At 41.8% G+C, this 26,487-nt stretch overlaps 1 long non-coding RNA gene across 4 annotated transcripts in view; it reads left to right on the top strand.

The window, feature by feature from the left end:
* The window catches only part of LOC131467648 (uncharacterized), a 76,070-nt gene extending 54,240 nt beyond the window's left edge, over positions 1-21,830 (top strand). The window contains exons 3-6 of one of the 4 annotated variants that reach the window (XR_009241521.1): positions 16,346-16,379; positions 16,639-16,986; positions 18,745-18,950; positions 20,271-21,830. This is a non-coding gene — a long non-coding RNA (uncharacterized LOC131467648). Of the gene's footprint in view, positions 1-16,345; positions 16,380-16,638; positions 16,987-18,744; positions 19,471-20,270 lie in introns of those variants that run through there. The other 3 variants (XR_009241523.1, XR_009241520.1, XR_009241522.1) reach the window with 3 other exon arrangements.
* The last annotated feature ends 4,657 nt before the right edge of the window (positions 21,831-26,487 follow it).

Here is a 26,487-nt window from a genome sequence, read left to right on the forward strand (position 1 = left end):
AAGGAAAACAAAAATATGTCTCTGACTGAAAGAGGAACCTGCTTCCAGTAAAAGTGTGTGTGTCTGTGTGTGTACTAGTATTTGTTGCCTCTTAAGGACCTTTTCGGCATAGACACAGACCTTGCCAGGACCAAAACCTGGTCCTAATGAAGCAGAACCTCATTTCTGAGGAAAACTATAAAGGTTAGAGATAACCCTTTTGGGTGTGTGTGTGTGTGTGTGTGTGTGTGTGTGTGTGTGTGTGTGTGTGTGTGTGTGTGTGTGTGTGTGTGTGTGTGTGTGTGTGTGTGTGAGAGAGAGAGATAAGACCTGGAGGACGCAGTGACTCACAGCTCCACTGAGTCATCACTGTCAGAGAAGGAAGGATATGAGGAGAGGAGATTCAGAGAAGGAGAGAAGGACACACACCCATGTTGTTGTTTCAGTGAGTGTGTGTGTGTGTGTTTGTGTGTGTTTGTGCTGCACCTCTCCTCAGTCTCTGTCTACACCAAGTCCAAAAGTCTACCACAAACCTGGAACCTTAAAGCTGTAGTGTGTAACTTTTCTTTATGTTACTATTCTGTTACACTATCAGACCTACTACAACTAGACCTACTAGAACTACTAGAACTAGAACTACTACCACTAGACCTACTACCACTACTACAACAAGACCTACTAGACCTACTAGAACTAGAACTACTACCACTAGACCTACTACCACTACTACAACAAGACCTACTAGACCTACTAGAACTAGAACTACTAGAACTAGACCTACTAGAACTACTAGAACTAGAACTACTACCACTAGACCTACTACCACTACTACAACAAGACCTACTAGACCTACTAGACCTACTAGAACTAGAACTACTAGAACTAGAACTACTACCACTAGACCTACTACCACTACTACAACAAGACCTACTAGACCTACTAGACCTACTAGAACTAGAACTACTAGAACTAGACCTACTAGAACTAGAACTACTAGAACAGCCGGGTTTCCTGAGCAGTGGAATTCACTTCTGAAACGTTTCATGGTTTCATGGTTTCATGGTTTCATGGTTTCATGCTTCTTTGTGATTTCAGTCAACAGTTTTCAACCATTTCATTTGACTAGTGTGATTTTGCTGCTGCTGCCTCTGCGTCATCACAGTACAAGGCTGAAGGTCTTTGTGAATATATATATATACGAAGCATATCATTCGGAGAAACAAATGAATGATGAGGACAGAGACGTCAGAGACGTCAGAGACGTCAGAGACAGCGGCTCAGAGAGAAAACTGTGTTGAAGCTTGATTTACACCCAGGATTTTCAAGTCTTTCTAACTGATCGACAGTTGTTTCTTGTGAAGGACGTCGCGCTCACGACTCTTCCAGTGACGACACTCTCTGACCAATCAGTGGCCGGCAGTCTGATGACATGACATTTTAGCAGGTACTGAAAAAGTCAAGTAGAAGCTCTTTGTGCTGTTTGGTGGTGAAAGCATTGACACGGGTTTGACTTTTACACTTTCTTCTGTCTTTTTTAAGCCCTAGCGTCACTAACACTTGTGCCTAGTTAACTCTTCTGTGTCATTACTGTAACTCTGAGACTGTTTGTGATATCTAGAAAAAAGGGCAGAAGAACTCACTTATTGAACATTTTCAGCCATAAAATCTAATTTAAATGCAGGCGTCCTGAATGTCGTGGTCATAAAAGGGTCACGTTGAAACATACCTGTGGCTTAGGTTTGGTTTTTGTGTTTTCCTTTCACACAACAGTCTGTATTCACAGCATTCAAAGGCTTTTTCAGGCTCAGCGTGTCACGGTGATGAGTCAGTTTCAGGCACGCCGCCTTCCCTTCGTCTTATCGTCACATACTTTTAAGAGTTCCCACAAAGCATTTATTTTTACCTTTAATGTGAACTGAAGTGTGACATTCACTGCCCGCAGCGAGATGTCATGCGTCGCACAAAATCCTTCTTGAGCCTCATCAAAGCTCAAGAATGTGCTGAGGAAATGAATTCTGTTGTTTGACTTTTTTACATTTAGCCAAAAGGAAAATGAATATTCAAACAATTTCAAATTCTTTTCTTATGAGGATTTTAAGGCTTTTTTGGGGTAACTTAACAAATGCTGCTTTAAATGTCCAGACAGGACGAGGTTTGTTTTCTATTATATTATATTTCTATACGCTCTGTTTGTTCATCAGTTAACTCTGGAACCAGTTTTACTGGTAACTTCATTATGAAGTTATGAAGCTTTTTCTGAGCGAAGAACAAAGTGTATGAAATACTTTGGAGCTGTTGAGTGTTTCTGATTATCCAGACGGGCTTTTCTCTGGAGGACCACACTGGAGGGCGAGTGTGACTCATTTCAGAGAAACTGCAGTGGTTCACAAACAGATGAGTCATTTTTCAGGTTCAGAGCCCACTGCTCCTGATTCAAGCACGGTTTCTAGTCAAGGACGCCTTTAATCAAAGTTTGAAAATAAAAAGGATTTATCTGAACATAAATAAAATAACATGCATAAATAAGGTTGAAATCAATTTACCAAACATTTCTTGGAAATTCAAAGTGATATTATTTTTGATAGATATGGCTGTGATTTATTTGCCGTCCTGTTAAATAAAGTGTGTGAAACACTGATTTAGAGATTGACCTGTAATTGCACCATATATGACGAAAACCTTGAAAACATGCTTTGAAGATTTTCATCTGCTATGGATGAATTTTTTATCTTGTGCTGGTGTGATATTGAACCACGTCAGAGTCATTAATGAACAGTGAGGCTTCTGTACATCAGTTAACACAACGCTGATCAAAAGAAACACAAATCTCTTTATGATATGATGTAGAAGATCTGACCTCTGACCTCCAGAATTTATGATGGATTCAAACTGGAGTTTGTAAGAATTTAATCGTTTAGTTTCATCCTTCCTTTTTTCAGCTGTGCATTATACTGTTTGGTAATATTTGACGTTACCTTACAGTGACAACATGATAATAGTATTAGATAAGATAAGAAATAGTCCTTTATTGGGGGAATTTATAATGTCACAGCAGCAAAGACTGTAAAGATAAAAGTAATAAATCGTAATCATTTATAGATCTGTGAATATGGAAATATATCAGCAATAAAAAGGTTAACAAAAACAGAATCAGTATGAGCTGGATATTTACAGTATAAACAGGATTGCACATGAGATATTGTATATTTGTGTTGCACTTATGTGAAAATTACAATGTTATATATATATATATAGTATAATTGTATATACATACATACATACATACATACATATATGTATGTATGTATGTATGTATATATATATATATAACAAATATAATATATACCATCTAATACAGTTTTAATAGTATACATAAAAATCTACTGACATGTAAAATCACATTTTAGTGCATTTAGGCAAAACATCTACTACCAGATGTTTCTGTGTGTCCATTTTTTAAAAATACTTTAGAAGTTCAGTGATAATAATGAGATAATACTACAGTAGCAGTAAGTTAGTTCAAAGTTATATATAAATACAAACCGTCAGTGTAGTACTTCCCCACTGAAATGTCTGTGAACGAACCACACGATGGTATTACATCATTGCATTATCTTTGTTATTTGTCTTTCCTGATTCTTCTTTGTTCTGTCTCAATCTGCCTGACTAAATAAAGGTTAAATAAAGTCAACTGAAGTCCACACGTGTCCGTGTGCTTGGCACAAGCCCAGGATTTATGCGTCAGCAAGTACGAGATTTCAGCCGAGCAGCAGAGACGTGACCTGTGTCAGAGTCAAAGGAAAAGCCAAGTGTGTATAAAGGATTTTAGGACTAATCTTTATGTATATAACCTTTAAACCGTCACGGTTGGATTCATTCATTGTATTTCTGTCCTACGACAGAGTCTAAGGTTCTTACTGAAGAAAAATGTAGGCTTTTGAGAATAAACCTGTAATTTCATTGTCAAAAAAGTCACAATTTTGTGAGAATAAAGTGGAATATGACAAGGAGGGTTAGGGTTAGGGTCATAATGTCATAATACTACGCAGATAAGGTCATTATAATATTTAAAAGTAAGTAAAAAATCTCAGTTCTCCTTTGATGAAAGCTTCATAAATAAGCAAACAGTGTAAGGTCTGGTTCATAATGCATCAGAAAAGACTGTGTAAGAAAGAGAATCACAGACTCACTGTCATTGATAATTAAGATCATTCAGAGAGCCAACGCTTCATGTGTGGATTTATTTGAACGTGTTTTAGTTCTTGTTTTAAATGAAATCAGTGTTGTTTTGGTTTATTCTATTATTGTTTATTCTATTCTAATCTCTTTATTCTTATGATAAACTGAAGCTGTATGGTGTTGCATTTACTTGCGGCATAGACGAAATGAACATGCCATCGTGTGTATGGAGGCATAGGGTTAGGGTTATTACAGCTTAATAAGCCAATAATTGAACGCTACAATTCACTTGTTTTATGTTTTAATTGTTGTTGTAGTGGAAAGGAAACCTGTGAGGGTCAAGGTCAGAGGTCAAGGTCAGAGGTCACAGTGTTGTTAACCCTAAACTTCACCAGTGTGATACGTGTTCTAATGTGGTGGACACACAGGTGGAGTGACATTATAAAACCTCATGTTGTCATAGTCTTCCATGTGTTAATGCTCGTCTATAGCAGCAACATTAAAACTCAAGCTTCACTTATAATAAATAAAATAAATGAAAATCCACTGTTTCCTCCCTTGTATTATGGTCTAGTTTATGACATCACGGTTCACCTTTATCCCTGTAAATAACAAACGTGTGTTCAGCACATTCTCCTCACACAGGTGTGGTTTGGATAAAAGTGATAAAACTTTTCAAAGACCATCGACGCCGATAACAATGTGCTGCACGTGAGCTTTGTGTCACGCTGACGGGACTCCGCCCAGCGCAGTCATGTGACTCCAGCTCTGCAGATCATGTGTTAGTCCACAGACAGATGTAAACACACACACACACCTGTACAATGTTTTCCACAGCTGTTAGTACAGTCACTTTCTCCCAGCGACTCTGATAGTCACACACACACACACACACAGGTCCTCTCTGGAGAGCCTCAGTCAAGTGGAGGACTCAGTATGAAAGCTGCTGTCAGTGACTCTGCTCATTGTCATTTAATGTTGCCTCAAGTCATTTTTGATGACACACACTCCAGAGGTGTCTAAACCTTTTTTTTGATGACGTTAAGATTCCAATGATCTCTCCTGACGTTACACACAAACACACAGTTTTACAATCATTTCATTTTCATTGTCACAATTATCATTTTTAAGTGGCAATGGAACAAAGCTGGCGTGAACACATGAAACCATCAGATATCATATCAGGACCTGTCCGTCACAGGTGGGGGGGCAAACCAGGACTCTGGTCTCAAAGGGCAACTCGTTTGCAGCCGACACGTGACTGCAGCTGATGTTTTCTGTCCCATTCCATCTCTGGACATGAATAATACGTAATAAACCCGGAGCTGCGAGCCGTATTCAATCTGACAGAGGACCGGACCTTAGACATGCCTGGCCAAGTGTGATCACTAACTATCACCAGTTAATCCATAACTCTAACCTTCCATAACCTTAACCTCACCACAATTTAAATCTTAACCCTAAACTTAACCAGTTCCTCGGAAATGAGGTTCTGCCTCATTAGCACCAGGTTTTGGTCTCCTTGAAGACAGACCCTAACCCTAAAACCACATCTCCCACAGACATGTACACGCACATGTTCTGTGAGCAGGGTTAAGACGTGGTTCTAGTGTTAGGATTAGGATTGTATAATCCTAATGTATGTCTTTCCATAAAGTGATTTTTACATTAATAACCCAAGTATGAATGAGTCATTGTGTGCTAGTTTTCTTCTTGTTACACAACAGGAAGTTACAAACTAACAAAGACATTCCCACACCTTCAGTGAGTGGCACAGCAGCATATATGTGTGTGTGTGTGTGTGTGTGTGTGTGTGTGTGTGTGTGTGTCACTGTCAGCTGACACTGCAGCACACACACACACACACACACACACACACACATCAAAAGCTGCATGGACACAGTGTGTCAGTGTTTTCCAGCATCACGGCACGTACACACACACACCTATAGAACCTAACCCTCACGTCACTTTAACTCAACGGCCCAAAAATGTCATTTCACTTAAAGGTCGGTAACATTTAAGAAGGTTCACTGACAGACATGAGACACACATGTTCTGTATGTTACTCAGTGTGAATAGATTCCTTTTAAAAAAGCTTTACAGGTCGTTGTTTACTTTTTAGACGACGAGGTGACTACAATGTTCTCACGTGTGTGTGTGTGTGTGTGTTTAGTGGCAGTTTTTTCCAACTCTCTGGTGACAAAGACGCTGATTCTCCGTCTTCCTGCAACAGCGCGAGTGAAATGACTCTAATAACCACGTCTTGGCTTTGACGTGCAACTTCTCAGCTTTCAGAAACCATTGGAAGTTTTTCTGATAAAGAGTTAAAAAGCAAAATAAAACGAGAAATGTGAAGTGAATCAGAGACTTGCTGTCCAAAAGACCGTCATCCTTGACAGCTGAGAAGTTATCTGCTCTTTTTTACACTTCGATAAATATTTAAATGTAATTTACCAGTTTAATAGAAGCATGAGGCGCAGCAGCCTTCAGCTCACACAGTTACCAAACTAACAACCCTGCAGCAACCCTGCAGACAGCTGGTAAGGACATAAAGAGTGTGTGAGTGTGTGTGTGTGTGTGTGTGTGCGTGACTGTGCATGACTGTGCGTGTGTGAGAGAGAGAGAGAGAGAGAGAGAGAGAGAGAGACTAGGGAATAACCTGCTGGGATTGAGCAGCAGTGGCACTCTGATGTATTGCCAGGCCTTCAGTATGACCCCAAGGAGAGACGTGTGTGTGCACGTGTGCGTGTGTGTGTGTGTGTGTGTGTGTGTGTGTGCGCGTGTGTGTGTGCGCGTGCATGTGTGTGTGCGAGCGTGTGTGTGTGTGAGCGTGACTGTGTGTGTGTGTGTGTGTGTGAGAGCATGTGTGTGAGCGTGCGTGTGTGTGTGCGTGTGTGTGTGAGCGTGTGTGTGAGCATGTGTGTGAGCATGTGTGTGAGCGTGCGCGCGTGTGTGTGTGTGTGAGCGTGCATGTGTGTGTGCGAGCGTGTGTGTGTGTGTGAGCGTGACTGTGTGTGTGTGTGTGAGAGCATGTGTGTGTGTGAGCGTGTGTGTGAGCGTGACTGTGTGCGTGTGTGTGTGTGAGCGTGTGTGTGTGTGTGTGTGTGTGTGAGAGCATGTGTGTGAGCGTGCGTGTGTGTGTGAGCGTGTGTGTAAGCGTGACTGTGTGTGTGTGTGTGAGCGTGACTGTGTGTGTGTGTGTGTGAGTGTGACTGTGTGTGTGTGTGTGTGTGTGTGAGCGTGTGTGTGAGTGTGTGTGTGTGTGTGTGTGTGAGAGAGCGTGCGTGCGTGTGTGTGTGTGTGTGTGTGTGTGTGTGTGGTAAGGTTTGGGAGGTGCAGATGCAGAAAAGCAGGAAAATAATGGAGAAAAGTGAAAGAGAAGTGAACGAGAAAGGAATGTGTTTGGATTGGCAATGAACATATGGCACTAAATCTAACTGGTAACAGCTTTAGTGTGTCTGTGTGTGTGTGTGTGTGTGTGTGTGTGTGTGTGTGTGTGTGTGTGTGTGTGTGTGAGAGAGCGTGTGTGTGTGCGTGTGTGTGCGTTATCAGTTATCCACAGTTTTACTGCCTGTGTTAAAGCGCTTCCACCAGTAAAAATGTTTTGATCCACTGCCACACATGGTTAAGCATTCACCACCTGACTCTGCTTGGTCTCACACAGCGGCCTGAGGGTTAAACACACACACACACACACACACACACACACACACACAGACACACACACAGACAGAGAGGCAGAGAGAAAGTCCAAGTGGTAGAAAAACATACATCTCTCTCTCTCTCTCTCTGCTTCTCTCTGTCTCTCTCTGTCTTTCTCCCGTCTCTCTCTCTCTCTGTGTCTCTCCCTGTCTCTCTCTCTGTCTCTTTGTATCCACACTCCTGCAGCAATGGGAAATCCTTCAAAATCCATAATTCATGCTTCGCTGCTCCTCAACCCGTCTCCCAACATTTCTCCCAGTGCAAGCGTGTGTGTGTGTGTGTGTGTGTGTGTGTGTGTGTGTGTGTGCGTGTGTGTGTTCTTGTATGTGTTACTTGTCAGGACCAGTCGTCCTCGCAGAGACAAAAATCTGAGCAGAAGCTCAATTCTGAGGAAATGATTCAGGCTGATTTGAATTGTGATTAGGTTAAAGTTACACTGTAAAAAAAATCCTAATTTTACAGTATATGACTCTATTGTTTACAGTGTAGGGTTAGGAATGAACTGGTTATGGTGAAGGTTTGTGTTTGTGTGAGCGAGAGCAAGAGGGACATGATAGCATGGGAAATACTAACAAACATTGTTGTACAGCCATCTTAGTCAGGATAATCATAAAAACCTTAACCAGGACAACTGACTAACCAAATCCTAACACTAGAACCAAGTCTTAAGCCTGAAAAAGCCCTTGAATGTTGTGAGGACCAGACAAAATGTCCTCTCTTCCTCTGGTTTGGGTGTTTTTTTTGGTCCTCACAAACACACACACACTTATTTACATGCACGCACCACACATTGCACTAATATGCAAATTGTTTTTTTTTTCTTAATCACATATGCAAAACATGGAGACATATTTTTAAGGCTACTGTATGCAAATGAGACGAGGATTTCCACCGACACACGCTGCACACACAGAATATCAAAGAGAAAAAATTAAAGAGCATGTGACGTAAAATAACCTCCCGCTGGCTCTGAAAGTAACGTGTTATCAATTATAAATGATAATAACAATAATAATAAGGAGGAGGAGGAGGAGGAGGTTTGTCAGAGAGTGTGATGAAGAGCAGAGACTTATCTTTATCTTCATATGTGATTTTAAAAGTGATAAACGTGAGCAGAATTCAAACACTGACCTTTGTTTCTATTTGTGCTTTGACAAGACAAAAACATCAGGTACAGCAAAGCTCTCAAATATCGTGTTATAATAAAACATGTCCTGTCAGCGAGGTAATAGTTTTATTCAATTCTAAATATCACATTATTAAATGTTTTACATTCAACTATATAAAAGGTCCTTTAGTGTTTTACCTATTCAGTTATTAATGTTGTGATTAAGTGTTTGTTTTTGCAGCAAATGAATCTGTTTTTATGTTTTTTTTCTTCAAACGTCTTTGTTGACAGTTGTCAGTTAAACGTGAAGATGATTTCAGTTACTAAGACGTTTCAGAGACAAATTACAGGCTGTGGCTTTACCATAATGAACAAAAACCCTGTGTTGTCTGGAAATGACTGTGTATATTATTATTATGTTTGCATAATTTATTCATTTCACACACACACACACACACAGTGATCCCTCTCATAAATCAGCAGCTTCTCTTGAGAAGGCCGGAAACTCAAGGACGGCTCAGACGTGTGGAGGAGACACAGCCAACACCTGTTGGTCTCATGCCGCCCATGCTCCCTCCCTCCCTCTCTCCCTCTCTGTGTGTGTGTGTGTGTGTGTGTGTGTGTTTAAGACGAGGTTAGAGCATTAGAGCATTAATGGGTAGAGTATATGATATAGATATAGGTGTTATTCTGCCACAGGAAAAATATCTCATTATATTTTTCATCCTTCATCTGTAAATAAACGATGAGACCTGACTGAAAGTTTAAAGTTGGACTTGACTTCTGGAACTTTCCTAGTTCACTTCTTTGTGTTTTCAGTCAAACTCTGACCTGTTTGCTGTCGTCTCACTTTACTGATACAGTGTTTTTGTTGCTGTTGACAAACACAGTCTGTTTTATGTGAACACAATTGACTAATTGAATGTAACACTTTTTGTTCGTTTATCTTTAAAAATGACATACTGCAGCTTTAATGTTTGACCGTGGAAACAGAAGCAGTTTCCCCGACTGTTGAGGACAAGAAACCATGTTTTTGCTATTTTTACTGAATGTTGTGATATTTTTCGTCTGTTTTTATTCTGACAAAGTCAAATGGCAGCTTTTAAACATCCTTGTAATCTATTTAATCAGGGAGAGGTCAAGAGGTCAACTTGCAACAAGAATTTAGTTTTGATAAAATGGTGATTGTATGACGCCGGAATAATGAACCTGATCATTTTTTATATGAACGACTGTTTTCAGTCAAATAAAATGTGTGGAATCTGTTAACGAAGTATTCTGAGAAAAACTAATGTCTCTCTCTCTCTTTCTGTCTTCTTATGGACTCTGACAAGGCCTCACAGTTATGGATGTGCACACAGGCCTCCCTCTCTGGCCTCTCACCAGAGTGTGTGTGTGTGTGAGTGCATATATGACGGCCGCGTCCTCACCTCTGTCCGTGTCTCTCTCTCTCTCTGTCTCGCGCTCACGTGTCTCACTGCGTTGTTTATCGCTGTCATTTTGCTGCTCACTCCACACGCTGGTGTGTTTTATGTCCCTCACACAAAACACACACTAAAGTCGCTCTTAACAAGCTTTTGAACCCCAGTGGAGCTTGACCCCCATTAACGGCCCGCGGGGAACGTGTTGTGGCCAAACACTGTGTTGTTTAACATGATTAATGCACAACAATGCGAGGGGGGCGGAGGACGGAGGACGGAGGACGGAGTGCTGTTGGTTTTTAATGATGTTTTCCAGCCTCTGACTGACTCGCAGCAGCAGCAGCAGCAGCAGGAGAGCGTCTTGTTGTCTTTTGTGTGTGCGGATGGGACCGTGAGTTATTTATGGGGTCTTTAACATGCTGAGGGGAGGAAGGTTGCAGAGGTGAGCAGAGTGTCGGAAAGAGTCGCTGCCAAAGCAGAGCAGCTTTTCCTCGTCTCTCTTTACAAAGTTCCCTCTCATTCCCCTCCTTCCCCTGCTTTTCATTTCATTTTCCATCTCTTGCTCCTCCAGACTTTCCACACATCTGACATGTCATTCACATTTTCCCTCTCTCAGCCTTTGAATCTAATCTCATTTCTCGGGGTCGAGGTCTATTCCTGCTAATTTGGCATTAATGCCTCAACACATTCTCCTCCTTCCTCCACTTCTCTTCTCTCTCTGCAGCTCTTTCACCCAAAGTGAAATTCAAGAGTCATTTTGAAAACTCCCACTGAATCAAATCAAAGAGATTTTCTCTCTGGTGATCTCGCTCTGTGTGCATCTATGTCCTCAGTAAAGACTGTGAGCAAAACTGAAAGAGAGAATTTTAATATGTTCTTGCAGGAGGGAAAAATAAAAAATAATAATGATAATTGGCAAAAACATTCATGATTTTTGAGATGAAAATCTTAAATGGGAATGTGTTTAATCGACATTTACTCCTGGATAATGACTCGGCTTTATCTCCTCGCGTGAACATGTTGATGTCCTCTTCATTTCTGGCAGCGGTGCAAATACCTGTGTCATTTTGCATTAGCATGAATGTTATATATATATATATATATATATATATATATGTATGTTTATAGTACTATGATTGTGTTTGTATAAGCAGCAGCAGCATAGATTGCTGAAAAGAATATTATACTGATATCAGTTTTAATCATACCATAATAATACCAAGACAATACTACTATACTGCTACTTATCAATAATGATGATAATGATGAGAGAGGACAGGATGGAAAGGCACACACTAGGGGAGAGAGAGAAAGAGAAAGATTAAGTTGTGCCGTGTTGGTACAGTTTGGTTCGGTTTGGAATGGTCAAACCCTGGTTCAGGCGTGTGTTTCCACTGAGAACAGTACCTTTACTTGGTATGAGAATAGACTGCGGGCGGTTGTGAGGGAGTTACATTTCTCTGTTGCCCAATCGGCTGCCTGTTGTGGGTGGAGCTAGACTGTACCATTTTACTCAGGTACCCCAAGGTAAGGATGCCGAAGAATGGATTGGTTGGGGCCAGTTATTGTGGTACTATTCCTAATGAATAACATAATGATAACCTAACAAACCTTTCAATACACAATCTATGGTACAGTTTGGTATTTTTTCGGTACATTAAATGTGTGTATATCCATCCATCCATCCATCTATCTTTCACATGAGGGTCCCGGGGGGCGCTGGTGCCAATCTCAGCTGACATAGGGCAACAGGTGAGGTCACAGGGACACATACAGTCAAATAACACGGGTCTTTTGTGTCCTCTCCTCTTCTTTTACATCAACTGTCCTCATGTCCTCTTCAACCACGTCCATGAGCCTTTTCCTCTAAATCATTGTTATTAATTAAAAGATCAATGCCACATCTTTTTTTCAGTAGACATTTTTTTAACTTAGCAATATTATTATAATTATTTTGTTGTTGTTGTTATTTGTGTTATTATTATTTTATTTTGTTATTATTAATAATGATAATAATAATAATAATAATATTATAGAGTTGAATTCCACAGTTTCACTCTGATATCCACATTTGCTGTAAAGTGCCCCCCCCCCCCCCCCCCCCCCCCCACACACACACACACACACACACACACACACACACACACACACACACACACACACACACACACACACACACACACACACACACACACTACTCACTTCCCCTCCGTCCTCTCGTCCAGCGTTGTAACCAAGGGTGCGAGATGTCTGCTCAGAGAAAATGTTCCCACATATCAAAAGGCTCCTGGGTTCTGAGTGGAAGTGGCCAAGAGAAGGAAAAGGTCAAGTTGAATACAGTGTGTGAGGGTGAAAAAAAGGATGAAGAACGGTGATTAATAGCAGCAGCGGCAGCAGCAGCAGAGAGACGGCGGCAGTGGGTTCAGTGCTGAAAGGCCACAGGGAGTGAGAACTCGCACCAACTGCTCTGCCTCTTATTTCCACTCACAAATGTCCATTCATTGAATTTCTCTTATCTCTCTTTCTCTAACTTTTACACAAAAGTCAAACCTCGATCTGTCGTCTGTAAATGTTTTAACTGTCAAGCACAGCAGATTATCTTATTTTACTGTTTATACTATAAGCCCTGTCATATTTAATCATTTAAACTAGGGACTATTTTAGCATTGGATAAATACACTTTTAATTTTATTAATTTGTGTAACTGGTGTATTTTGAGTCACTTTGGAACAAAAAGACTCAAAAAGATTCAAAACCAATTATTTGAGGAAAGAATTTTCTTTTAAATGTAAGATTGCTCAATAACCAGTAAATAAAGTGGAATGACAGGCGCAGATACAGAAGGTTTTATTAATCCTCGGAGGGCTGTTGAGTTTACTGTCCACGTACAGACATTCATACAAAAGGATTCTTTAGGGTCAGAGGAAGCACCGTGTCGTACGGGAAGATAACCAGTTTGTACAGAGAGCAGAGGAACATTTGAAAGCAAGTTCAAAAATGAAAATCTCTGAGACAGAGAGTAAAAAGAGGAAAACTATAATAGATACACAATAAAAAAAATGAAACGTATGTAACTGTACAAAGTCAGTTACAATCCTCAAATCTGCAAAAATTGTATTTATCTAAAACGTAATTGGGCAGCTTAACGGCTAAAATGACTCCGTCTACATGAAGAGAATTTGCCAATTTTTTGCATCATATCAACTTTTTTAGCCACAAAATAATTTTCTAAATCTATTATCCATTCTTAAATAATCTAAATCTTTAAATGCCACCCTGTTGTTTTCGTGTAAATAACCACTAATCAACGTTCGGAAAACAATGACGTCGGACCCGAGAGTGACATCATCCCCAAAATATCTGAGACTCGTCATTGTTAACAATACCAGTAAATAAACACTGTACATGGTACATGTCTGACACATGTCTGACACAGTACTACAGTATGTGTGTGAATGATTTACTGTGTTTACTGAGTTTGTACACAGCTGTGCAGCACACACACACACACACACACACACAGTCTATGAAGACATTTCTTGAAATGATTGCAGAAATCTTCTTGAAGAACAAACAAGGAAAATATCGTACAGTGAAAGTTTCCCATGTGGACAAGGCCCGAGAGTAGCGCTCTGTCTTCCTGGAAGACGACAGGTAGCGTCGTTACCACACGGGACATTGATCATGATTCATAAAACATTTTTTTGCCTTGTGGAGAACTCATTTCTCCCACAGAGTTACAACTTTTTTACAAGTGAAGCAACAATAGAAAGATAAAGTCCACTGTACACAGACTAGATGGAGAAAGATTGAAGCCACAGAGTCCCTGCACAGTCGTTCTCTGCAGCCTCCACGCCCTCTCACTTCCTCACCTTCCACAAATAATGATTACAATTCAATCACAACAGGCACATTTGCTCCCACACAGGACGACGAGTGGGGCGAGACACTTCAATCAATGGCCTTGTTCCTTAAACACAGACTCAGAGCTGAACACTGAGCCACTTAGTGCTCTCGCTTTCCCTCTCATACACACACACACACACACACACACACACACACACACACACACACGTGGTTAGATACAGCAGAGGCCTAATATACACACTGCACACCAGAGGTTTCCACTCAACATTCATCTCATTTGCTGCTGCTGCTGCTGCTGCTGCTGCTGCTGCTGAGAGGATGTTGGTTTGTTAATTAGCGTTATGGTGTTTTTCCATATAGCTATATACTGTATGTGTACATATATTATATAGAGAGAGAGAGATTCTAATGATTCAGCTGCTTTGACCGTCACTAGTTTGTGTCGCTTATACATTTGAAGTATTCATTGTTTTTTAATTCCACCAACTGTAAAACAAAGTTACCCCTGAGTTACAATAAAGCTCTGAACTGAACTGAATCATAACTTAGTGTCTGTAACTTTGATGCTGTGGGATCTTCAACTCACAGCCAATATTTACTATGTGAAGAGTTTGGCTTCTTTTTTATCCTTCACACGATTGATGGTATGAAGGCATGAGGCCTGTTTCACACTTGTCTGCTGTGTGTGTGTGTGTGTGTGTGTGTGTGTGTGTGTCTGCTGTGTGTGTGACACTCGTTTCATTTAAACACAGATGTTAACTGATGAAACCACTCATGCTTGCAGCACAGACAGACAGACAGACAGACAGACAGACAGACACACACAGACACACAGACAGACAGACAGACTCACTCACTCACTCACTCACACGTGACGCGCTGCTCTTTTAGAATCAGACGTCTTCTTTATTTTTACCAGCAGTTGCACGTGTCTCACAGCAAAACTATACAGTGAAGATTAAGATGATCCTTCTTCTTGCCACATATGTCATCACCACACTTAGACCTTAAACACTTTTAGACACAACAAACAAAGTTAAACTGCAGTTTAATGTTTTCTATCCCAAATTTGAATCAATCACTCTTTACTTTCATAAACAGCAGAAAATCCGGTTGTTGTTTTTTTTTAATTGTGCTTTCTGAGGTCCAGTGAGACAAAAATGTCTTGAAGCCTTTGAACAAACGTGTTTGACATCGCGCAGGTTTTAAAGTAACACGATGTAAGATGTTCCCAGCCATGGAAAAACCAGGTACAAGTCTCCCGAGGGGCATTTTAAAGTTATTTACAGACTCTGAAAGTGTGGTTTCTAAGCTTTCTTACAATGTCACACTGAACATATTTGAAGAAGATGTGGCCTGTTGAATGTCGGCGCTCCTCAAACTGCTTTAGGGAAATTTAGGGAAAATGGATGGTGTAGTGTGGAGGGTGTAGTGTGGATGGTGTAGTGTGGAGGGTGTAGTGTGGAGGGTGTAGTGTGAATGGTGTAGTGTGAATGGTGTAGTGTGGACGGTGTAGTGTGGACGGTGTAGTGTGGAGGGTGTAGTGTGGAGGGTGTAGTGTGAATGGTGTAGTGTGGACGGTGTAGTGTGGACGGTGTAGTGTGAATGGTGTAGTGTGGAGGGTGTAGTGTGAATGGTGTAGTGTGGACGGTGTAGTGTGGACGGTGTAGTGTGGAGGGTGTAGTGTGGATGGTGTAGTGTGGAGGGTGTAGTGTGAATGGTGTAGTGTGGACGGTGTAGTGTGGACGGTGTAGTGTGAATGGTGTAGTGTGGAGGGTGTAGTGTGAATGGTGTAGTGTGAATGGTGTACTGTGGATGGTGTAGTGTGGAGGGTGTAGTGTGGATGGTGTAGTGTGGAGGGTGTAGTGTGGAGGGTGTAGTGTGAATGGTGTAGTGTGGAGGGTGTAGTGTGGATGGTGTAGTGTGGATGGTGTAGTGTGAATGGTGGTGATACAGACCTGCTTAGACATTCACCCTGATGTGAGTTGTACCAAGAATCTTTAACTTTATAACCAATTACCTGTTTGTATCAGTCCATTTTCACAACCCTGTATATCTTCTATCAATCTTTGCTTTGCTCCTTTAGGGGTTTCATCCAGCCCCATGGTTCTCAAACTGTGGTACGTGTACTCTCTTTGTACTCTCGAGCTGTTCCTCTGGAAACTACTGTTTATACTGCATATACTGAGATGTGTGTGTAGAAAATGAAACAAATAAGAAACAATAATGTATTTTCACGTTACTGAGACTGTGACACTGTTTTCTCACATATTTCATCACATTGGAGTTTTGATGTTTTACATCACAAAACACACTTTGGACGTCTTCTACAGATCAAATCTAATCCATTCATTCATTTTTCTTTATCCTCCATATTAGGAGGCGGAGCTGGAGTGTGATGGGAGGGGTCACACTCAGCACAGCTGTTCACGTGTATAAATGACAGCTGCATGTTTGTGGACTGTTGAAGAACCTGGAGACACCCACACACACCCACAGGGAGACTCCACACAGAAAAGCCCTCGGGTCAGAATGGGATGTGCACTGGCGACCTTCTTGCTGTGAGGCGACAATGCTAGCCACTTGACCACCGTATGTCCCTCTCCTCCCTGAAATCCAGGAGCCACTGTTTGACAAGTTCCTTTTAATATGAGTCATAAATCTGCCAGCATTATAAAAGTGCTGCTCCACAGAGGAGAACTTGACGGGCGTAGCAACAGTAACTAAGTGAGTCAGACATCACACACACACACACACACGTCCTCCCTCTGTGTCTAGCAGGTGAAGAGCAGAGAAAAGGTTTGTGCAGGCGGCAGCTAAGTGGCTCAATGTGCTATCGACTGGCTCACCGTGGCAACCTGCAGAATTCCACCGCCTCCCCACCAGCCTGGCAGACTCTTCTCATCTGCTCCCTCCTCCTTCCTTTCCTTTCCTATCTCCCTCCCATCCCCCACTCCCACAGCTCCACAGAGGCAGTGACGTGGGGTCTCCCCACTCTGAGAACACAGAGAGAGGAAAGATAAAGATCCTGGCGCTGACGATGACACTGAGAGTCATTTCGAAGCAATGAGGCAGAAAACGCAGCGCTGCCTCTGCCATTCATCCTCCCACAGCTCCACAGAGGCAGTGACATTCATCTGTGAGAGAAGAGGAGCTTCATGGAGCTTCATGGAGCATCATGGAGCTTCATGGAGCTTCATGGAGCTTCATGGAGCTTCATGGAGCTTCATGGAGCTTCATGGAACATGAGCAGCAGAACACTCGTCTCGGGAAAAACAGCCATTTTGAAAGCACAAGTGTGATAACTCGTCAGACACAGACTTTTCCTGCACGTCATTCACATTTTTATATGAACATAAACATCAAGCATGAAAAAATCATCATTCAACTATCGTTCAGGACAAGTATCAATCTTTCTTTCTTTCTTTCTTTCTTTCTTTCTTTCTTTCTTTCTTTCTTTCTTTCTTTGTAAAGCACTTTTCATAAAATACAACACAGCTGTGTGAGGTTTCCTTGGTTCAGTAATGTTGTGTGTTTCATTCGACAGGACAGTTGTGTGAAGAGGACACACACACACACACACACACACACACACAGCAAAGCTGTAACCATGTCACAGCACTTTCAGTGGTATTTCAGTGAAGGTGAATCCTTTATTTCACTGTGACATATCACAGCAGAAAATATTTCTTACTGAATGCACCTTTAAAATATTGGACTGTTCAAATACACAGTTATTGACATAGTTCACAGACAAACGACCATTCACTCTCACACTCACACCTACGGTCAATTTAGAGTGACCACTTGACCTAATCCCCATATCTCGTGTTTTTGGACTGTGGGAGGAAGACGGAGAACCCGGTGAACCCGGAGAACCCGGAGAACCTGGAGCAAACCCACACACACACACACACACACAGGCAGAAGATGCAAACACCATGCAGAAAATAAACACACGCAGTACTGAAGTCAGATCTGTTTTATAGAGCGTCTGTTCTGCAGCATGTTGTGCTCCATGTTGTTGTCATCGTCGCCCGCAGCCTCTCGCTCGACTCCCCTCTCTCTCCCTGCAGATCGTCAAAAACACCATTTTCATTTCCACCAATCAGCCCCCGGGGTCGTGTGCCGACGCGGAGATGGAAAACACAGCGTGTGGTTTTTTTAAGTTGCCAGCTAATCAGCGTTGACTCGTAATCCCCCTTTTTTCTCCATCATGTTTTCCAAACAGGCCCCGTCGCTCCCTCCCTCCCTCCCTCCCTCCATCACCACCATCACCACCATCACCACCATCATCTCGGCCTGTGAGATGGATGGCACAGCACTAATCACCCCCTGCAGCTCACTGTCAGCACGGCTGCAGGCCACTCTTAACATTTACACCACATGATCATGCTCACACACAATAAGCACAAGTGAGAAAATCCACTCTGACTCCTCCACTCCTCTTCTCCTCTTCTCCTCCTCTGCTTTCTCCTCCTTCAGCTTCCTCCCTGCGTCCTTCTGCCCAAGGCCCAGCTCACACTCCACCACTTCTCTGGCCGTCACCTTGGACTCATTCAGAGGGATGCAGCTACATCCTGAGGGTCAAGGGAGTTCTTCTTCTTCTTCCTCCTCCTCCTCCTCCTCCTCCTCATGCAGCTCCTTCCTGCCGTTATCTCCTGCAGACGAGAGTCTCATCAGTCTGCGCGGTAAACACACTCAAAAACACACGTACCAGCGTGTTTGTAAAAGGTGTAAAAGTAAAAGTCCATTTAACCCTAAATCTAAAAGACATAATAATAATAATGCTCATCAAAAATAATAATAACATTAATAATATTAATATTAATAATACATTTTATTTCGAGGCTTTCAGAGCACTCAAGGTCAGCAGTAAAAACATGGGTAAAACCAGAAGATTCTAAACTTACACAGCTCTGTGACACAGAAAGCTTTTATACTGTACATCACATTTTGACCAGTTATTGTATGAATAAAAAGTAAAAAACTGCAAACATGCAACATTGTTTACTTTACTACTTTAAGCATTGATACTTTTAGCCACAGATTCTGCTACAATGTGTTTTTACCAACTCTATTTAGGTTTCCAACATTCAAAATTCATGTTAATGCTCATGGAAAGTTTCCCTCTGCTTTAGCTTCAGCAGCAGCTCTGACAGGGAGAAGACCACCAGCGGAGCCTGGAGGAAAGAGAGAGCGAGAGGGAGGGAGGGAGTCAGGGAGGGAGGGAGGGAGGGGGAGAGAGAGAGGGAGAGGGAGGGAGTCAGGGAGTCAGGGAGGGAGGGAGGGAGGGAGGGAGGGAGTCAGAGAGAGCGAGAGAGAGGGATTCAGGGAGGGAGGGAGTCAGAGAGAGCGAGAGAGAGGGAGGGAGGGAGGGAGGGAGGCCGCTGTCGCTATCAGCAGGATCCTCTCATGTGGCCTTCGTCAAGGTTCTTCTCAGGCAAAGCGTTCAGTGAAGAACAAACACACAGAAACAGACGCTGGTGTTTGTTTTTTTGTTTTACTGTTTTATGTTTTTTTGTTTCTGTAGAATTTGAATCCATGCGACTCTGTTTTTATATAAAAGCACATACATACACTAAAGCAAAGTATTTTAAGACCAAAGTGAGTGTGTCACAATAGTGCTTTTCTTTAAGGCTTTTTTCTTAAAGTGTTTTTTTGTGTAATGTTAACGTTCTAACCCATAAAAATAACCCCTTTCAGCAACTTAAGCCCATTATATTTATAATTCTATATTGTTTTACTATAGTCAGTGCATAATAAAAACAACACTGGATGTTTTACACATTTTAAATAAAAAATAATTAGAATTACTGGACAACAATGATGTTATTTTCATTTATTGGATTTTTTCCAACATTAAAGTGGTGGTTTAACAACAAACTGGTATTTTAATGTGTTCAAATTGTGGCACCAAATACATGTTTGGTCTTCATGATCAAAAAAAAAAAAAGGTAAATGAAAGTCATAAATATTCTGTTTTTTTCTGTGTTTTTCTCACACTTTAGGTCCTCGAGGTGTGTGTGTGTGTGTGTGTGTGTGTGTGTGTGTGTGTGTGTGTGTGTGTGTGTGTGTTAGTGTGTGTGTGTGTGTGTGTGTGTGTGTGTGTGTGTGTGTGTGTGTGTGTGTGTGTGTGTGTGTGTGTGTGTGTTAGTGTGTGTGTGTGTGCGTGTGTGTGTGTTTGTGTGTGTGTGTGTGTGTGTGTGTGTGTGTGTAAATATGTGACGTTACTTCACAGTTTGAGTCAACAGTGAAGACGCCCTGAGCACCTGAACGATGTCACCTGCTGCTTCATTCCCACCGCGTTACAACATTACAGAGTTTCATTCTATATGAAGGACGTCAGGGATTATAATCTGTCCTCTCCTCTGCTGTCTGTGCTGAGCTTCCTTCACATTTGAGGCACGGCAAGTTTTATTTGGAATCGTACATTTCAACAACAAGGCATTTCAAAGTGCTTTACGATAAAAAAGAAAGAGAAAAGCAGCAGAATAAAAGAGATAAAACACAGTAAAAACATTTCAATAGAGAAGCAAATGAAACAAAGAACAACAAATGAAAAGTTGCAGTTACGTCATTTTATTTGTATTTAAAAACAGCGGCAAACAGGTTTTCAGCTTGCATTTAAAACTCTTCTGGGAGTTTGTTCCAGATATTTGGGACATCAAAACTAAAGTCCAGGTTCTGGGGACACAAGCAGTATTTTAAAAAGAAGTCTTTGGCAGACGGGAACTACTATCTTACTATCTTTGAAGGAGCCAGAGATAGGGAGTGGATATGAATGCAGATGTTAGGATATATCTTTGGCTTTGGCTGGGACGAGCAGCAGTTCAGGTTTGGAGAGGTTTAGCTGGAGGTGATGGACTTTCATCCATGCAGAGATGTCAGAGGAACCATCTGAGACTCGTTTCCCAGTCCTGGTTCTCAGGGACTCTTGTCCTGCATGTTTGAGATGTTTTTCCTGCTCCAACAAACCGGATTGATTTCATCAACTAACCATCATTAGTTAGTGAGATGTTACCGTGGATGCAGGAGAAAACCCTTCCTTTTTCTCTCCAGAGCTGCTCTGAAGTTTCACGATGACCCGGTGAAATCTGCATGTTTCTAAGACTACGCAAGTAACGCATGGTAACACGTGTTCACATGTCGCTCAGAAAGGATGTTCTGCCTTGTTAGGACCAGGTTTAGGTCTCTGTGAAGACTACAGGTCCTCACAAGGTCAGTGTTTATGTCAGAAACACAGTAACGTCAGACTTGTTGAAAACATAATTGTGTTTTCTCAGTCATGGCGTCAGCGTGTATTTGAATAAAGGGCAGGGGTTGCCAGATCTGATTTCACAGTGTCACTGTATGAAAACATCAGCAGGTGTAAACACTTTCCTTAACTCTGTCCATGTGTTATCAGATCACTGAGGACGGATGTTAGCAGACCGGGCTGGAATGAGTGGAAACATTCATAATCCAGTAATCCAGAGCGTCACAATCCACCGTCAATGTCCCAGTGGTTAATAGAGATGCTGCGTTTGTCCGCACACATCTTCAGATCATTATCAGACACGTTTCCAGACTTCCTTGTGTTTAAAAACATCCTGTTTTTGGAGTAGAAACGGTTGTTCTTTCATTTTCTGTTTAATAAATCATTAAATTATATTTTAAAAAAAAACGACCAACATCTGTCTATTTAAATATTTAGTCCGTATTAAAATACGTAAAAATGTTCCACATTTTGCCAAATTGTAAATTTATTTTATCTTTAACATTTCAAACAATTATTTCATTTTCAAGCACACAGAGGCCTGTGTAATCTGCACAGGCCTGTGTAATCTGCACAGGCCTGTGTAATCTGTAAATCTGTGGTTACTCTGTGGCACAGTCTCATCTGACCTGAGTGTGTGATGATGTAGCAGCTCACAGACCTTTAAGGGATTTAAAGACAAATGAAAAGATTCTCAGAATGGATGAACATCACGTTACGATCCCTGAGAAATGATGACTGCACAGATCACCTGAACACAGGAAGTGCACAGAAGAGTGTGAAGATTTTCCTCTGTTGACGGATCTGTTCTTATTTTTAGTATTTCTACACATTAGGCCTGAAGGATTTTGAACAAATATCAAATTGCTTTGGTGATATGAGAGGGAGGGTACTTTTTATATCATATAACATTCAACATATTTCAAATAAACAAGTGAAACAAAGGTGTTTCCTTCAGTCTGTAGAATATGACGTGTACAGTTCAGGACAATATTTCATCTAAAATAACATTTTGGCTTTTAGAAATATTGCGATTTTGACAACATTTCAATAAAATTCTTCTTCTTCACCTCTGACTCCAACCGAGAACAACTGAACAACTGAACAAGTATCCACAGTCCTGTTTAAATAAACATGTCTTGTCTCTCATGTTGCTTTATTCTGTTTCTCTTCTGTCAGTCAAACGTCTGCCCCTCCTGCACATGTGTCCCCGCTGCATGTCTGTATGGTGCCTATGACCTCTCGACCTCTCGACACACCACGGCTGCAGTGGCTCTGCCTCGGTCCGTCTCTGCCTGAGACCCTGTCTCCTCCACCATCGGTCCGTCTCTGTCTGAGACCCTGTCTCCTCCACCATCGGTCCGTCTCTGTCTGAGACCCTGTCTCCTCCACCATCGGTCCGTCTCTGTCTGAGACCCTGTCTCCTCCACCATCGGTTCCCCTTGCCTGAGACCCTGTCTCCTCCACCATCGGTCCGTCTCTGCCTGAGACCCTGTCTCCTCCACCATCGGTCCGTCTCTGCCTGAGACCCTGTCTCCTCCACCATCGGTCCGTCTCTGTCTGAGACCCTGTCTCCTCCACCATCGGTCCGTCTCTGTCTGAGACCCTGTCTCCTCCACCATCGGTCCGTCTCTGTCTGAGACCCTGTCTCCTCCACCATCGGTTCCCCTTGCCTGAGACCCTGTCTCCTCCACCATCGGTCCGTCTCTGTCTGAGACCCTGTCTCCTCCACCATCGGTCCGTCTCTGCCTGAGACCCTGTCTCCTCCACCAGACCCTGACACGCAGTCACTGGTTTCCAGCATCACCACTGAGGTCAGATCACCAGCAGGTAAGACGTCAACACACAACTGCATCTGCCTGACAATGTCTGGTGTGATTCTGGTGTTTATCTTGTCACTGAAAACTGAAGCTTGTCTGATTTTGTAAACCACTTACTCACTCTCTCTACACCAAAGTCCACAGTCTGTGTGCTGTGATGGTGGATCAACCACTTCTGCCTTCAACTGTTAGTTCTAATGTTGTGTTTTGTGACTTCCGTGTTTGAAATCCTCTGTTCAGATGTAGCTCAGATGTAGCTCAGATGTAGCTAACCCTAACGGCAGTAGACCAGCAGCTGCTGTGTCCGCGGGGGTTTGATGAGGAAGACGAGCAGTTTTACAAACTGTGGTTTCAATAGTGAGAACAAGTGTCAGACATATTCTGAGACTAGTGTAGACTCTGGTGTGATTACATGAAACCTTCTTTGTTTTCTCATGTGAAAGAAAGCAGGTGTTTGTTCTTGCTTCACTGTTAAAGTCAGTATTGTAGATACCACAGTTACAACCACAGCAAATGGAAGAATCACTTTAAATACCTATTTGTGCTTCAAACTGTTGTTCTTCAACTTCCTGTTTTCATGGAAACAGTGGCTGACTGATGTCATCACACACACACACTTAAGGTCAATATTCACATCATCCTGAGCAGCTGATTGTGATTGTGACCAGAAACACAGTCGACTGCAGACTGTCGGGTTTATGTATGAGGGGATTTAACTCACGTCACTGTCATTATGTCGACCTTTGTGCTGTGAGTCAGAACTCAACAGAACTCAACAGAACACAACAGAACTCAACAGAACTCAACAGAACACAACAGAACTCAACAGAACTCAACAGAACTCAACAGAACACAACAGAACACAACAGAACACAACAGAACTCAACAGAACTCAACAGAACACAACAGAACTCAACAGAACTCAACAGAACTCAACAGAACACAACAGAACACAACAGAACACAACAGAACTCAACAGAACACAACAGAACTCAACAGAACTCAACAGAACACAACAGAACTCAACAGAACACAACAGAACTCAACAGAACACAACAGAACACAACAGAACTCAACAGAACACAACAGAACTCAACAGAACTCAACAGTTTCATGCAGCCGCGCTAAGATGACTCCGCCCATGTTGAGGAGGTTCTTTGCTGAGCGTGTAGCAGGTTTTTTGTCACCGCAGATAAACGTTGAACTTCATCTTCACCCTTTTACCAGCGAAGGATGGATTCGCTGGTTATTACTCATTCATTTTATTGAAAATACTGTATATAATTGCACTGCAGTGAGATTAAATGTGGGTAGATTGGTGAGATAGACTATTATATGTTATCAGAAGGAGGAAAAACAGAAAATGGTGTTTAACTCATGTCTGCCAGGAAAGGTCCTAAAGAGATAACACACAGACAGACACACACAGACACACACAGACACACACACACACAGACACACACACGCCCGCGACTGTGAGTCAGTGTAAATGCTCAGGAGAAGCAGCTGGTGTCGTGAGCAGCTGACGTCAGCACTGGGACTCTTCAGAGATCCATCACGACCTCCTGCCACACACACACACACACACACACATGAGTCATGTGCATCATTCACATCTGCGTCAACTCATTCTTGATAAAAATGAATTTCAGAACCAGGACTGAATGTTAAATCTCTAAGTACTCGAGTTTAAATCATGTATCTTTATTTAAAAGGAGTAAAAATGGAACGTTAAAAGAAAGAATATGTTCATTCAAGAATGTTAAAATTCCACGTTATTAAAAGTGTTTTAAATTTGAAGACAGTTCAGAAACAGCTCACTTCTCTTCACCTTTCTGCTTCAGATACTGAGTGACTAACGTGGACTTTCTTTAAACACTTCAGGTGATTTTCTCCTGAGGAAACTTGGACGTCCTCTCTGGGCTCATGACACATCGTGTCGCCTCCATCATCCTGTGTTTTTCTTTCCTTTTCAACCTGCAGTCCAGCTCCTGTGACGCAGGCAGACGCTCGTTTCTTCCTACGTACGTGGAAATGTCATCACACACACACACACACACACACACAGTCAGTCACTCAGAGAAAGGGCAGCAGAGCGTCATCTGATCCTGCATCTCGTCTCCGTGGAGAAGAGTTCTCCCCGCACATGACATCTATTGTATAATTGTAATAGTCTAAAATACAACGGTGTCACAGTCTTCATGTGTCTCTCCTCCGGTCACTGTTGTAAATCATCTCCCCTGACACACGTCACCTGAACAACAACGCAAACATGTGATCAGCAGAGGTGACAACATGCTGACATCATCCACTTATCTAACGTGTTTATCAGAGCAGGAGACACAGGATTCTTCTTTATACTGTGACACTGTGAAGGCCCACGTCCTCTTCTTAAGAGGGGGGACCAGCGTTTGCATCAGTGCAGATATTATTATTAATAATAATAATAATAATAATAGAGACAGAGAAGTGAAGAAATGAATCATCGTGTTCATTTTTCATTCCTGTAAAACTGACTCACTGTTTCCTCACACAACACAAAAAAAACAAGATAGATAGATATTTCTAATAATTATAATAATCTATAATAACGATTTTCATAATCCTTTTGAGTCTTTTATTTTCAATAATTAAAACAGGTTTTTCAGCTTCTTACATGAGAATATATTCTGGTTTATTTGCTTCAATCATTCAAATATAATCATTTTTGCTTTGTGGACAAAGCGAGACATTTGAGAACGTCATCATTTCCAGGTTTGGATCAACGATAAAACCGAGAATAATAACACATTATTAAATACTGCACAGAGAACAGTGTTTGTTTTATATCATCACAAACACACATCATTCAGTATCAGGACAAACAGTCACTTACTCATCATCTTCCTCCTCAACATGAATCCTCTGAACATACAGCAAACTACACATTCAATGTAGTTTCACTGTGTGTGTGTGTGTGTGTTTTAAAAGATGCAGCGTCTGTTTGCAGGTGTTCAGGATGATTGTGCAGGTTGTTGTTGCTGCTGCTGTTGCTGTTGCTGTTATTGCTGCTGTTGTTGTTGTTGTTTTCTAAGGAAGTTGAACTTTAAACGTTCTGCCTGACGACAGATGGAGAAGGTGACCACAGAGCTGAGAACCAAGTGTTTGATG

Source organism: Solea solea, chromosome 10, assembly GCF_958295425.1.
Source record: "Solea solea chromosome 10, fSolSol10.1, whole genome shotgun sequence".
Taxonomy (NCBI): domain Eukaryota; kingdom Metazoa; phylum Chordata; class Actinopteri; order Pleuronectiformes; family Soleidae; genus Solea; species Solea solea.